The sequence below is a fragment of the Gasterosteus aculeatus genome, chromosome 2, assembly GCF_964276395.1.
Source record: "Gasterosteus aculeatus chromosome 2, fGasAcu3.hap1.1, whole genome shotgun sequence".
Taxonomy (NCBI): Eukaryota; Metazoa; Chordata; class Actinopteri; order Perciformes; family Gasterosteidae; genus Gasterosteus; species Gasterosteus aculeatus.
Window position 1 is genome coordinate 23,721,170 of NC_135689.1, and position 10,159 is coordinate 23,731,328.

At 44.3% G+C, this 10,159-nt stretch overlaps 41 non-coding genes and 2 pseudogenes across 41 annotated transcripts; all 43 read left to right on the plus strand.

Moving 5' to 3' along the window:
* Positions 1 to 98: 98 nt before the first annotated feature.
* On the plus strand, positions 99 to 217 carry LOC144396849 (5S ribosomal RNA). The gene has a single exon (XR_013458995.1). It is a non-coding gene; the product is annotated as a 5S ribosomal RNA (ribosomal RNA).
* Positions 218 to 333: 116 nt separating this feature from the next.
* Positions 334 to 442, plus strand: LOC144399853 (5S ribosomal RNA; annotated as a pseudogene).
* A 117-nt stretch (positions 443 to 559) lies between these two features.
* On the plus strand, positions 560 to 678 carry LOC144396850 (5S ribosomal RNA). Its single transcript, XR_013458996.1, has one exon. It is a non-coding gene; the product is annotated as a 5S ribosomal RNA (ribosomal RNA).
* Positions 679 to 794: 116 nt separating this feature from the next.
* LOC144399519 (5S ribosomal RNA) lies at positions 795 to 913 on the plus strand. The gene has a single exon (XR_013461665.1). It is a non-coding gene; the product is annotated as a 5S ribosomal RNA (ribosomal RNA).
* Positions 914 to 1,030: 117 nt separating this feature from the next.
* LOC144397715 (5S ribosomal RNA) lies at positions 1,031 to 1,149 on the plus strand. The gene has a single exon (XR_013459862.1). It is a non-coding gene; the product is annotated as a 5S ribosomal RNA (ribosomal RNA).
* Positions 1,150 to 1,265: 116 nt separating this feature from the next.
* Positions 1,266 to 1,384, plus strand: LOC144397597 (5S ribosomal RNA). The gene has a single exon (XR_013459743.1). It is a non-coding gene; the product is annotated as a 5S ribosomal RNA (ribosomal RNA).
* Positions 1,385 to 1,500: 116 nt separating this feature from the next.
* Positions 1,501 to 1,619, plus strand: LOC144398813 (5S ribosomal RNA). The gene has a single exon (XR_013460960.1). It is a non-coding gene; the product is annotated as a 5S ribosomal RNA (ribosomal RNA).
* A 117-nt stretch (positions 1,620 to 1,736) lies between these two features.
* On the plus strand, positions 1,737 to 1,845 carry LOC144399868 (5S ribosomal RNA; annotated as a pseudogene).
* Positions 1,846 to 1,961: 116 nt separating this feature from the next.
* Positions 1,962 to 2,080, plus strand: LOC144397716 (5S ribosomal RNA). The gene has a single exon (XR_013459863.1). It is a non-coding gene; the product is annotated as a 5S ribosomal RNA (ribosomal RNA).
* Positions 2,081 to 2,196: 116 nt separating this feature from the next.
* LOC144404575 (5S ribosomal RNA) lies at positions 2,197 to 2,315 on the plus strand. Its single transcript, XR_013466516.1, has one exon. It is a non-coding gene; the product is annotated as a 5S ribosomal RNA (ribosomal RNA).
* A 117-nt stretch (positions 2,316 to 2,432) lies between these two features.
* On the plus strand, positions 2,433 to 2,551 carry LOC144390261 (5S ribosomal RNA). Its single transcript, XR_013454324.1, has one exon. It is a non-coding gene; the product is annotated as a 5S ribosomal RNA (ribosomal RNA).
* A 116-nt stretch (positions 2,552 to 2,667) lies between these two features.
* On the plus strand, positions 2,668 to 2,786 carry LOC144390264 (5S ribosomal RNA). Its single transcript, XR_013454325.1, has one exon. It is a non-coding gene; the product is annotated as a 5S ribosomal RNA (ribosomal RNA).
* A 116-nt stretch (positions 2,787 to 2,902) lies between these two features.
* Positions 2,903 to 3,021, plus strand: LOC144397718 (5S ribosomal RNA). Its single transcript, XR_013459865.1, has one exon. It is a non-coding gene; the product is annotated as a 5S ribosomal RNA (ribosomal RNA).
* Positions 3,022 to 3,137: 116 nt separating this feature from the next.
* Positions 3,138 to 3,256, plus strand: LOC144398208 (5S ribosomal RNA). Its single transcript, XR_013460355.1, has one exon. It is a non-coding gene; the product is annotated as a 5S ribosomal RNA (ribosomal RNA).
* Positions 3,257 to 3,373: 117 nt separating this feature from the next.
* Positions 3,374 to 3,492, plus strand: LOC144396851 (5S ribosomal RNA). Its single transcript, XR_013458997.1, has one exon. It is a non-coding gene; the product is annotated as a 5S ribosomal RNA (ribosomal RNA).
* A 116-nt stretch (positions 3,493 to 3,608) lies between these two features.
* Positions 3,609 to 3,727, plus strand: LOC144399101 (5S ribosomal RNA). The gene has a single exon (XR_013461246.1). It is a non-coding gene; the product is annotated as a 5S ribosomal RNA (ribosomal RNA).
* Positions 3,728 to 3,843: 116 nt separating this feature from the next.
* Positions 3,844 to 3,962, plus strand: LOC144397719 (5S ribosomal RNA). The gene has a single exon (XR_013459866.1). It is a non-coding gene; the product is annotated as a 5S ribosomal RNA (ribosomal RNA).
* A 117-nt stretch (positions 3,963 to 4,079) lies between these two features.
* LOC144396852 (5S ribosomal RNA) lies at positions 4,080 to 4,198 on the plus strand. Its single transcript, XR_013458998.1, has one exon. It is a non-coding gene; the product is annotated as a 5S ribosomal RNA (ribosomal RNA).
* A 116-nt stretch (positions 4,199 to 4,314) lies between these two features.
* Positions 4,315 to 4,433, plus strand: LOC144390268 (5S ribosomal RNA). The gene has a single exon (XR_013454326.1). It is a non-coding gene; the product is annotated as a 5S ribosomal RNA (ribosomal RNA).
* A 116-nt stretch (positions 4,434 to 4,549) lies between these two features.
* Positions 4,550 to 4,668, plus strand: LOC144397441 (5S ribosomal RNA). The gene has a single exon (XR_013459587.1). It is a non-coding gene; the product is annotated as a 5S ribosomal RNA (ribosomal RNA).
* A 116-nt stretch (positions 4,669 to 4,784) lies between these two features.
* Positions 4,785 to 4,903, plus strand: LOC144397720 (5S ribosomal RNA). Its single transcript, XR_013459867.1, has one exon. It is a non-coding gene; the product is annotated as a 5S ribosomal RNA (ribosomal RNA).
* Positions 4,904 to 5,019: 116 nt separating this feature from the next.
* Positions 5,020 to 5,138, plus strand: LOC144404576 (5S ribosomal RNA). The gene has a single exon (XR_013466517.1). It is a non-coding gene; the product is annotated as a 5S ribosomal RNA (ribosomal RNA).
* A 117-nt stretch (positions 5,139 to 5,255) lies between these two features.
* Positions 5,256 to 5,374, plus strand: LOC144404577 (5S ribosomal RNA). Its single transcript, XR_013466518.1, has one exon. It is a non-coding gene; the product is annotated as a 5S ribosomal RNA (ribosomal RNA).
* Positions 5,375 to 5,491: 117 nt separating this feature from the next.
* On the plus strand, positions 5,492 to 5,610 carry LOC144404579 (5S ribosomal RNA). The gene has a single exon (XR_013466520.1). It is a non-coding gene; the product is annotated as a 5S ribosomal RNA (ribosomal RNA).
* A 116-nt stretch (positions 5,611 to 5,726) lies between these two features.
* On the plus strand, positions 5,727 to 5,845 carry LOC144404580 (5S ribosomal RNA). The gene has a single exon (XR_013466521.1). It is a non-coding gene; the product is annotated as a 5S ribosomal RNA (ribosomal RNA).
* A 117-nt stretch (positions 5,846 to 5,962) lies between these two features.
* Positions 5,963 to 6,081, plus strand: LOC144404581 (5S ribosomal RNA). The gene has a single exon (XR_013466522.1). It is a non-coding gene; the product is annotated as a 5S ribosomal RNA (ribosomal RNA).
* Positions 6,082 to 6,197: 116 nt separating this feature from the next.
* LOC144404582 (5S ribosomal RNA) lies at positions 6,198 to 6,316 on the plus strand. Its single transcript, XR_013466523.1, has one exon. It is a non-coding gene; the product is annotated as a 5S ribosomal RNA (ribosomal RNA).
* Positions 6,317 to 6,433: 117 nt separating this feature from the next.
* LOC144399391 (5S ribosomal RNA) lies at positions 6,434 to 6,552 on the plus strand. The gene has a single exon (XR_013461536.1). It is a non-coding gene; the product is annotated as a 5S ribosomal RNA (ribosomal RNA).
* Positions 6,553 to 6,669: 117 nt separating this feature from the next.
* LOC144404583 (5S ribosomal RNA) lies at positions 6,670 to 6,788 on the plus strand. Its single transcript, XR_013466524.1, has one exon. It is a non-coding gene; the product is annotated as a 5S ribosomal RNA (ribosomal RNA).
* Positions 6,789 to 6,905: 117 nt separating this feature from the next.
* Positions 6,906 to 7,024, plus strand: LOC144399150 (5S ribosomal RNA). The gene has a single exon (XR_013461295.1). It is a non-coding gene; the product is annotated as a 5S ribosomal RNA (ribosomal RNA).
* Positions 7,025 to 7,141: 117 nt separating this feature from the next.
* Positions 7,142 to 7,260, plus strand: LOC144404585 (5S ribosomal RNA). Its single transcript, XR_013466526.1, has one exon. It is a non-coding gene; the product is annotated as a 5S ribosomal RNA (ribosomal RNA).
* A 116-nt stretch (positions 7,261 to 7,376) lies between these two features.
* Positions 7,377 to 7,495, plus strand: LOC144404586 (5S ribosomal RNA). Its single transcript, XR_013466527.1, has one exon. It is a non-coding gene; the product is annotated as a 5S ribosomal RNA (ribosomal RNA).
* A 117-nt stretch (positions 7,496 to 7,612) lies between these two features.
* LOC144404587 (5S ribosomal RNA) lies at positions 7,613 to 7,731 on the plus strand. Its single transcript, XR_013466528.1, has one exon. It is a non-coding gene; the product is annotated as a 5S ribosomal RNA (ribosomal RNA).
* A 117-nt stretch (positions 7,732 to 7,848) lies between these two features.
* On the plus strand, positions 7,849 to 7,967 carry LOC144404588 (5S ribosomal RNA). Its single transcript, XR_013466529.1, has one exon. It is a non-coding gene; the product is annotated as a 5S ribosomal RNA (ribosomal RNA).
* Positions 7,968 to 8,083: 116 nt separating this feature from the next.
* Positions 8,084 to 8,202, plus strand: LOC144404589 (5S ribosomal RNA). The gene has a single exon (XR_013466530.1). It is a non-coding gene; the product is annotated as a 5S ribosomal RNA (ribosomal RNA).
* Positions 8,203 to 8,319: 117 nt separating this feature from the next.
* LOC144397505 (5S ribosomal RNA) lies at positions 8,320 to 8,438 on the plus strand. Its single transcript, XR_013459651.1, has one exon. It is a non-coding gene; the product is annotated as a 5S ribosomal RNA (ribosomal RNA).
* A 117-nt stretch (positions 8,439 to 8,555) lies between these two features.
* Positions 8,556 to 8,674, plus strand: LOC144398421 (5S ribosomal RNA). The gene has a single exon (XR_013460568.1). It is a non-coding gene; the product is annotated as a 5S ribosomal RNA (ribosomal RNA).
* Positions 8,675 to 8,790: 116 nt separating this feature from the next.
* LOC144404591 (5S ribosomal RNA) lies at positions 8,791 to 8,909 on the plus strand. Its single transcript, XR_013466532.1, has one exon. It is a non-coding gene; the product is annotated as a 5S ribosomal RNA (ribosomal RNA).
* Positions 8,910 to 9,026: 117 nt separating this feature from the next.
* LOC144404592 (5S ribosomal RNA) lies at positions 9,027 to 9,145 on the plus strand. The gene has a single exon (XR_013466533.1). It is a non-coding gene; the product is annotated as a 5S ribosomal RNA (ribosomal RNA).
* A 117-nt stretch (positions 9,146 to 9,262) lies between these two features.
* On the plus strand, positions 9,263 to 9,381 carry LOC144397442 (5S ribosomal RNA). The gene has a single exon (XR_013459588.1). It is a non-coding gene; the product is annotated as a 5S ribosomal RNA (ribosomal RNA).
* Positions 9,382 to 9,497: 116 nt separating this feature from the next.
* LOC144404593 (5S ribosomal RNA) lies at positions 9,498 to 9,616 on the plus strand. The gene has a single exon (XR_013466534.1). It is a non-coding gene; the product is annotated as a 5S ribosomal RNA (ribosomal RNA).
* Positions 9,617 to 9,732: 116 nt separating this feature from the next.
* LOC144404594 (5S ribosomal RNA) lies at positions 9,733 to 9,851 on the plus strand. Its single transcript, XR_013466535.1, has one exon. It is a non-coding gene; the product is annotated as a 5S ribosomal RNA (ribosomal RNA).
* Positions 9,852 to 9,967: 116 nt separating this feature from the next.
* LOC144393051 (5S ribosomal RNA) lies at positions 9,968 to 10,086 on the plus strand. Its single transcript, XR_013456055.1, has one exon. It is a non-coding gene; the product is annotated as a 5S ribosomal RNA (ribosomal RNA).
* The last annotated feature ends 73 nt before the right edge of the window (positions 10,087 to 10,159 follow it).

The window sequence follows — 10,159 nt, forward strand, 5'->3', positions numbered from 1 at the left end:
AAGAAATCGAGAAGGCCTTAGAAAGTGACTCCTTTTTCATTATCAAAACTCCAAAACCTTTGACACATTTTAAAAGATTAGGAAGAGGACATACAGTTGCTTACGGCCATACCTCTCTGGCTCCGCCTGATCTCGTCTGATCTCAGAAGCTAAGCAGAGTAGGGCCTGGTTAGTACTTGGATGGAAGACCGCCTGGGAATCCCAGGTGCTGTAAGCTTTTTCATTTCGATCTGTAAAAGACACAGAGAAGGCCTTAGAAAGTGACTCCATTTAATTGTCAAAACTACAAAACCTTTGACACATTTTAAAAGATTAGGTAGAGGACATACAGTTGCTTACGGCCATACCTCTCTGGCTCCGCCTGATCTCAGAAGCTAAGCAGAGTAGGGCCTGGTTAGTACTTGGATGGAAGACCGCCTGGGAATCCCAGGTGCCGTAAGCTTTTTCATTTCTCTCTCTGGAAGAAATCGAGAAGGCATTAGAAAGTGACTCCTTTTTCATTATCTAAACTCCAAAACCTTTGACACATTTTAAAATATTAGGAAGAGGACATACAGTTGCTTACGGCCATACCTCTCTGGCTCCGCCTGATCTCGTCTGATCTCAGAAGCTAAGCAGAGTAGGGCCTGGTTAGTACTTGGATGGAAGACCGCCTGGGAATCCCAGGTGCTGTAAGCTTTTTCATTTCGATCTGTAAAAGACACAGAGAAGGCCTTAGAAAGTGACTCCATTTAATTGTCAAAACTACAAAACCTTTGACACATTTTAAAAGATTAGGTAGAGGACGTACAGTCGCTTACGGCCATACCTCTCTGGCTCCGCCTGATCTCGTCAGATCTCATAAGCTAAGCAGAGTAGGGCCTGGTTAGTACTTGGATGGAAGCCCGCCTGGGAATCCCAGGTGCCGTAAGCTTTTTCATTTCTCTCTCTGGAAGAAATCGAGAAGACATTAGAAAGTGACTCCTTTTTCATTATCAAAACTCCAAAACCTTTGACACATTTTAAAAGATTAGGAAGAGGACATACAGTTGCTTACGGCCATACCTCTCTGGCTCCGCCTGATCTCGTCAGATCTCAGAAGCTAAGCAGAGTAGGGCCTGGTTAGTACTTGGATGGAAGCCCGCCTGGGAATCCCAGGTGCCGTAAGCTTTTTCATTTCTATCTGTAAAAGACACAGAGAAGGCCTTAGAAAGTGACTCCATTTAATTGTCAAAACTACAAAACCTTTGACACATTTTAAAAGATTAGGTAGAGGACATACAGTTGCTTACGGCCATACCTCTCTGGCTCTGCCTGATCTCGTCAGATCTCAGAAGCTAAGCAGAGTAGGGCCTGGTTAGTACTTGGATGGAAGACCGCCTGGGAATCCCAGGTGCTGTAAGCTTTTTCATTTCGATCTGTAAAAGACACAGAGAAGAACTTAGAAAGTGACTCCATTTCATTGTCAAAACTCCAAAACCTTTGACACATTTTAAAAGATTAGGTAGAGGACATACAGTTGCTTACGGCCATACCTCTCTGGCTCCGCCTGATCTCGTCTGATCTCAGAAGCTAAGCAGAGTAGGGCCTGGTTATTACTTGGATGGAAGACCGCCTGGGAATCCCAGGTGCCGTAAGCTTTTTCATTTCTCTCTCTGGAAGAAATCGAGAAGGCCTTAGAAAGTGACTCCTTTTTCATTATCAAAACTCCAAAACCTTTGACACATTTTAAAAGATTAGGTAGAGGACATACAGTTGCTTACGGCCATACCTCTCTGGCTCCGCCTGATCTCAGAAGCTAAGCAGAGTAGGGCCTGGTTAGTACTTGGATGGAAGCCCGCCTGGGAATCCCAGGTGCCGTAAGCTTTTTCATTTCTATCTGTAAAAGACACAGAGAAGGCCTTAGAAAGTGACTCCATTTAATTGTCAAAACTACAAAACCTTTGACACATTTTAAAAGATTAGGTAGAGGACATACAGTTGCTTACGGCCATACCTCTCTGGCTCCGCCTGATCTCGTCAGATCTCAGAAGCTAAGCAGAGTAGGGCCTGGTTAGTACTTGGATGGAAGCCCGCCTGGGAATCCCAGGTGCCGTAAGCTTTTTCATTTCTATCTGTAAAAGACACAGAGAAGGCCTTAGAAAGTGACTCCATTTCATTGTCAAAACTACAAAACCTTTGACACATTTTAAAAGATTAGGTAGAGGACATACAGTTGCTTACGGCCATACCTCTCTGGCTCCGCCTGATCTCGTCTGATCTCAGAAGCTAAGCAGAGTAGGGCCTGGTTAGTACTTGGATGGAAGACCGCCTGGGAATCCCAGGTGCCGTAAGCTTTTTCATTTCTCTCTCTGGAAGAAATCGAGAAGGCATTAGAAAGTGACTCCTTTTTCATTATCTAAACTCCAAAACCTTTGACACATTTTAAAATATTAGGAAGAGGACATACAGTTGCTTACGGCCATACCTCTCTGGCTCCGCCTGATCTCGTCAGATCTCAGAAGCTAAGCAGAGTAGGGCCTGGTTAGTACTTGGATGGAAGACCGCCTGGGAATCCCAGGTGCTGTAAGCTTTTTCATTTCGATCTGTAAAAGACACAGAGAAGAACTTAGAAAGTGACTCCATTTCATTGTCAAAACTCCAAAACCTTTGACACATTTTAAAAGATTAGGTAGAGGACATACAGTTGCTTACGGCCATACCTCTCTGGCTCCGCCTGATCTCGTCAGATCTCAGAAGCTAAGCAGAGTAGGGCCTGGTTAGTACTTGGATGGAAGACCGCCTGGGAATCCCAGGTGCTGTAAGCTTTTTCATTTCTATCTGTAAAAGACACAGAGAACGCCTTAGAAAGTGACTCCATTTCATTGTCAAAACTACAAAACCTTTGACACATTTTAAAAGATTAGGTAGAGGACATACAGTTGCTTACGGCCATACCTCTCTGGCTCCGCCTGATCTCGTCAGATCTCAGAAGCTAAGCAGAGTAGGGCCTGGTTAGTACTTGGATGGAAGCCCGCCTGGGAATCCCAGGTGCCGTAAGCTTTTTCATTTCTATCTGTAAAAGACACAGAGAAGGCCTTAGAAAGTGACTCCATTTCATTGTCAAAACTACAAAACCTTTGACACATTTTAAAAGATTAGGTAGAGGACATACAGTTGCTTACGGCCATACCTCTCTGGCTCCGCCTGATCTCGTCTGATCTCAGAAGCTAATCAGAGTAGGGCCTGGTTAGTACTTGGATGGAAGACCGCCTGGGAATCCCAGGTGCCGTAAGCTTTTTCATTTCTCTCTCTGGAAGAAATCGAGAAGGCATTAGAAAGTGACTCCTTTTTCATTATCTAAACTCCAAAACCTTTGACACATTTTAAAATATTAGGAAGAGGACATACAGTTGCTTACGGCCATACCTCTCTGGCTCCGCCTGATCTCGTCTGATCTCAGAAGCTAAGCAGAGTAGGGCCTGGTTAGTACTTGGATGGAAGACCGCCTGGGAATCCCAGGTGCTGTAAGCTTTTTCATTTCGATCTGTAAAAGACACAGAGAAGGCCTTAGAAAGTGACTCCATTTAATTGTCAAAACTACAAAACCTTTGACACATTTTAAAAGATTAGGTAGAGGACATACAGTTGCTTACGGCCATACCTCTCTGGCTCCGCCTGATCTCGTCTGATCTCAGAAGCTAAGCAGAGTAGGGCCTGGTTAGTACTTGGATGGAAGACCGCCTGGGAATCCCATGTGCTGTAAGCTTTTTCATTTCTATCTGTAAAAGACACAGAGAACGCCTTAGAAAGTGACTCCATTTCATTGTCAAAACTACAAAACCTTTGACACATTTTAAAAGATTAGGTAGAGGACATACAGTTGCTTACGGCCATACCTCTCTGGCTCCGCCTGATCTCGTCAGATCTCAGAAGCTAAGCAGAGTAGGGCCTGGTTAGTACTTGGATGGAAGCCCGCCTGGGAATCCCAGGTGCCGTAAGCTTTTTCATTTCTCTCTCTGGAAGAAATCGAGAAGGCATTAGAAAGTGACTCCTTTTTCATTATCTAAACTCCAAAACCTTTGACACATTTTAAAATATTAGGAAGAGGACATACAGTTGCTTACGGCCATACCTCTCTGGCTCCGCCTGATCTCGTCTGATCTCAGAAGCTAAGCAGAGTAGGGCCTGGTTAGTACTTGGATGGAAGACCGCCTGGGAATCCCAGGTGCTGTAAGCTTTTTCATTTCGATCTGTAAAAGACACAGAGAAGAACTTAGAAAGTGACTCCATTTCATTGTCAAAACTCCAAAACCTTTGACACATTTTAAAAGATTAGGTAGAGGACATACAGTTGCTTACGGCCATACCTCTCTGGCTCCGCCTGATCTCGTCAGATCTCAGAAGCTAAGCAGAGTAGGGCCTGGTTAGTACTTGGATGGAAGACCGCCTGGGAATCCCAGGTGCTGTAAGCTTTTTCATTTCGATCTGTAAAAGACACAGAGAAGAACTTAGAAAGTGACTCCATTTCATTGTCAAAACTCCAAAACCTTTGACACATTTTAAAAGATTAGGTAGAGGACATACAGTTGCTTACGGCCATACCTCTCTGGCTCTGCCTGATCTCGTCTGATCTCAGAAGCTAAGCAGAGTAGGGCCTGGTTAGTACTTGGATGGAAGACCGCCTGGGAATCCCAGGTGCCGTAAGCTTTTTCATTTCTATCTATAAAAGACACAGAGAACGCCTTAGAAAGTGACTCCATTTCATTGTCAAAACTACAAAACCTTTGACACATTTTAAAAGATTAGGTAGAGGACATACAGTTGCTTACGGCCATACCTCTCTGGCTCCGCCTGATCTCGTCAGATCTCAGAAGCTAAGCAGAGTAGGGCCTGGTTAGTACTTGGATGGAAGCCCGCCTGGGAATCCCAGGTGCCGTAAGCTTTTTCATTTCTATCTGTAAAAGACACAGAGAAGGCCTTAGAAAGTGACTCCATTTCATTGTCAAAACTACAAAACCTTTGACACATTTTAAAAGATTAGGTAGAGGACATACAGTTGCTTACGGCCATACCTCTCTGGCTCCGCCTGATCTCGTCTGATCTCAGAAGCTAAGCAGAGTAGGGCCTGGTTAGTACTTGGATGGAAGACCGCCTGGGAATCCCAGGTGCCGTAAGCTTTTTCATTTCTCTCTCTGGAAGAAATTGAGAAGGCATTAGAAAGTGAATCCTTTTTCATTATCAAAACTCCAAAACCTTTGACACATTTTAAAATATTAGGAAGAGGACATACAGTTGCTTACGGCCATACCTCTCTGGCTCCGCCTGATCTCGTCTGATCTCAGAAGCTAAGCAGAGTAGGGCCTGGTTAGTACTTGGATGGAAGACCGCCTGGGAATCCCAGGTGCCGTAAGCTTTTTCATTTCTATCTGTAAAAGACACAGAGAAGGCCTTAGAAAGTGACTCCTTTTTCATTATCAAAACTCCAAAACCTTTGACACATTTTAAAAGATTAGGAAGAGGACATACAGTTGCTTACGGCCATACCTCTCTGGCTCCGCCTGATCTCGTCTGATCTCAGAAGCTAAGCAGAGTAGGGCCTGGTTAGTACTTGGATGGAAGACCGCCTGGGAATCCCAGGTGCCGTAAGCTTTTTCAATTCTATCTGTAAAAGACACAGAGAAGGCCTTAGAAAGTGACTCCATTTAATTGTCAAAACTACAAAACCTTTGACACATTTTAAAAGATTAGGTAGAGGACATACAGTTGCTTACGGCCATACCTCTCTGGCTCCGCCTGATCTCGTCTGATCTCAGAAGCTAAGCAGAGTAGGGCCTGGTTAGTACTTGGATGGAAGACCGCCTGGGAATCCCAGGTGCCGTAAGCTTTTTCATTTCTCTCTCTGGAAGAAATTGAGAAGGCATTAGAAAGTGAATCCTTTTTCATTATCAAAACTCCAAAACCTTTGACACATTTTAAAATATTAGGAAGAGGACATACAGTTGCTTACGGCCATACCTCTCTGGCTCCGCCTGATCTCGTCTGATCTCAGAAGCTAAGCAGAGTAGGGCCTGGTTAGTACTTGGATGGAAGACCGCCTGGGAATCCCAGGTGCCGTAAGCTTTTTCAATTCTATCTGTAAAAGACACAGAGAAGGCCTTAGAAAGTGACTCCATTTAATTGTCAAAACTACAAAACCTTTGACACATTTTAAAAGATTAGGTAGAGGACATACAGTTGCTTACGGCCATACCTCTCTGGCTCCGCCTGATCTCGTCTGATCTCAGAAGCTAAGCAGAGTAGGGCCTGGTTAGTACTTGGATGGAAGACCGCCTGGGAATCCCAGGTGCCGTAAGCTTTTTCATTTCTCTCTCTGGAAGAAATTGAGAAGGCATTAGAAAGTGAATCCTTTTTCATTATCAAAACTCCAAAACCTTTGACACATTTTAAAAGATTAGGAAGAGGACATACAGTTGCTTACGGCCATACCTCTCTGGCTCCGCCTGATCTCGTCTGATCTCAGAAGCTAAGCAGAGTAGGGGCTGGTTAGTACTTGGATGGAAGACCGCCTGGGAATCCCAGGTGCCGTAAGCTTTTTCATTTCTCTCTCTGGAAGAAATCGAGAAGGCATTAGAAAGTGACTCCTTTTTCATTATCAAAACTCCAAAACCTTTGACACATTTTAAAAGATTAGGAAGAGGACATACAGTTGCTTACGGCCATACCTCTCTGGCTCCGCCTGATCTCGTCTGATCTCAGAAGCTAAGCAGAGTAGGGCCTGGTTAGTACTTGGATGGAAGACCGCCTGGGAATCCCAGGTGCCGTAAGCTTTTTCATTTCTCTCTCTGGAAGAAATCGAGAAGGCATTAGAAAGTGACTCCTTTTTCATTATCAAAACTCCAAAACCTTTGACACATTTTAAAAGATTAGGAAGAGGACATACAGTTGCTTACGGCCATACCTCTCTGGCTCCGCCTGATCTCGTCTGATCTCAGAAGCTAAGCAGAGTAGGGCCTGGTTAGTACTTGGATGGAAGAGCGCCTGGGAATCCCAGGTGCCGTAAGCTTTTTCAATTCTATTTGTAAAAGACACAGAGAAGGCCTTAGAAAGTGAATCCTTTTTCATTATCAAAACTACAAAACCTTTGACACATTTTAAAATATTAGGAAGAGGACATACAGTTGCTTACGGCCATACCTCTCTGGCTCCGCCTGATCTCGTCTGATCTCAGAAGCTAAGCAGAGTAGGGCCTGGTTAGTACTTGGATGGAAGACCGCCTGGGAATCCCAGGTGCCGTAAGCTTTTTCAATTCTATCTGTAAAAGACACAGAGAAGGCCTTAGAAAGTGACTCCATTTAATTATCAAAACTACAAACCCTTTGACACATTTTAAAAGATTAGGTAGAGGACATACAGTTGCTTACGGCCATACCTCTCTGGCTCCGCCTGATCTCGTCTGATCTCAGAAGCTAAGCAGAGTAGGGCCTGGTTAGTACTTGGATGGAAGACCGCCTGGGAATCCCAGGTGCCGTAAGCTTTTTCATTTCTCTCTCTGGAAGAAATCGAGAAGGCATTAGAAAGTGACTCCTTTTTCATTATCAAAACTCCAAAACCTTTGACACATTTTAAAAGATTAGGAAGAGGACATACAGTTGCTTACGGCCATACCTCTCTGGCTCCGCCTGATCTCGTCTGATCTCAGAAGCTAAGCAGAGTAGGGCCTGGTTAGTACTTGGATGGAAGACCGCCTGGGAATCCCAGGTGCCGTAAGCTTTTTCATTTCTCTCTCTGGAAGAAATTGAGAAGGCATTAGAAAGTGAATCCTTTTTCATTATCAAAACTCCAAAACCTTTGACACATTTTAAAATATTAGGAAGAGGACATACAGTTGCTTACGGCCATACCTCTCTGGCTCCGCCTGATCTCGTCTGATCTCAGAAGCTAAGCAGAGTAGGGCCTGGTTAGTACTTGGATGGAAGACCGCCTGGGAATCCCAGGTGCCGTAAGCTTTTTCATTTCTATCTGTAAAAGACACAGAGAAGGCCTTAGAAAGTGACTCCATTTCATTGTCAAAACTACAAAACCTTTGACAAGTTTTAAAAGATTAGGAAGAGGACATACAGTTGCTTACGGCCATACCTCTCTGGCTCCGCCTGATCTCGTCTGATCTCAGAAGCTAAGCAGAGTAGGGCCTGGTTAGTACTTGGATGGAAGACCGCCTGGGAATCCCAGGTGCCGTAAGCTTTTTCATTTCTCTCTCTGGAAGAAATTGAGAAGGCATTAGAAAGTGAATCCTTTTTCATTATCAAAACTCCAAAACCTTTGACACATTTTAAAATATTAGGAAGAGGACATACAGTTGCTTACGGCGATACCTCTCTGGCTCCGCCTGATCTCGTCTGATCTCAGAAGCTAAGCAGAGTAGGGCCTGGTTAGTACTTGGATGGAAGACCGCCTGGGAATCCCAGGTGCCGTAAGCTTTTTCATTTCTCTCTCTGGAAGAAATCGAGAAGGCATTAGAAAGTGACTCCTTTTTCATTATCAAAACTCCAAAACCTTTGACACATTTTAAAAGATTAGGAAGAGGACATACAGTTGCTTACGGCCATACCTCTCTGGCTCCGCCTGATCTCGTCTGATCTCAGAAGCTAAGCAGAGTAGGGCCTGGTTAGTACTTGGATGGAAGACCGCCTGGGAATCCCAGGTGCCATAAGCTTTTTCAATTCTATCTGTAAAAGACACAGAGAAGGCCTTAGAAAGTGACTCCATTTAATTGTCAAAACTACAAAACCTTTGACACATTTTAAAAGATTAGGTAGAGGACATACAGTTGCTTACGGCCATACCTCTCTGGCTCCGCCTGATCTCGTCTGATCTCAGAAGCTAAGCAGAGTAGGGCCTGGTTAGTACTTGGATGGAAGACCGCCTGGGAATCCCAGGTGCCGTAAGCTTTTTCATTTCTCTCTCTGGAAGAAATCGAGAAGGCATTAGAAAGTGACTCCTTTTTCATTATCAAAACTCCAAAACCTTTGACACATTTTAAAAGATTAGGAAGAGGACATACAGTTGCTTACGGCCATACCTCTCTGGCTCCGCCTGATCTCGTCTGATCTCAGAAGCTAAGCAGAGTAGGGCCTGGTTAGTACTTGGATGGAAGACCGCCTGGGAATCCCAGGTGCCGTAAGCTTTTTCATTTCTCTCTCTGGAAGAAATTGAGAAGGCATTAGAAAGTGAATCCTTTTTCATTATCAAAACTCCAAAACCTTTGACACATTTTAAAATATTAGGAAGAGGACATACAGTTGCTTACGGCCATACCTCTCTGGCTCTGCCTGATCTCGTCTGATCTCAGAAGCTAAGCAGAGTAGGGCCTGGTTAGTACTTGGATGGAAGACCGCCTGGGAATCCCAGGTGCCGTAAGCTTTTTCATTTCTATCTGTAAAAGACACAGAGAAGGCCTTAGAAAGTGACTCCATTTCATTGTCAAAACTACAAAACCTTTGACACGTTTTAAAAGATTAGGAAGAGGACATACAGTTGCTTACGGCCATACCTCTCTGGCTCCGCCTGATCTCGTCTGATCTCAGAAGCTAAGCAGAGTAGGGCCTGGTTAGTACTTGGATGGAAGACCGCCTGGGAATCCCAGGTGCCGTAAGCTTTTTCAATTCTATCTGTAAAAGACACAGAGAAGGCCTTAGAAAGTGACTCCATTTAATTGTCAAAACTACAAAACCTTTGACACATTTTAAAAGATTAGGTAGAGGACATACAGTTGCTTACGGCCATACCTCTCTGGCTCCGCCTGATCTCGTCTGATCTCAGAAGCTAAGCAGAGTAGGGCCTGGTTAGTACTTGGATGGAAGACCGCCTGGGAATCCCAGGTGCCGTAAGCTTTTTCATTTCTATCTGTAAAAGACAGAGAGAAGGCCTTAGAAAGTGACTCCATTTCATTGTCAAAACTACAAAACCTTTGACAAGTTTTAAAAGATTAGGAAGAGGACATACAGTTGCTTACGGCCATACCTCTCTGGCTCCGCCTGATCTCGTCTGATCTCAGAAGCTAAGCAGAGTAGGGCCTGGTTAGTACTTGGATGGATGACCGCCTGGGAATCCCAGGTGCCGTAAGCTTTTTCATTTCTCTCTCTGGAAGAAATTGAGAAGGCATTAGAAAGTGAATCCTTTTTCATTATCAAAACTCCAA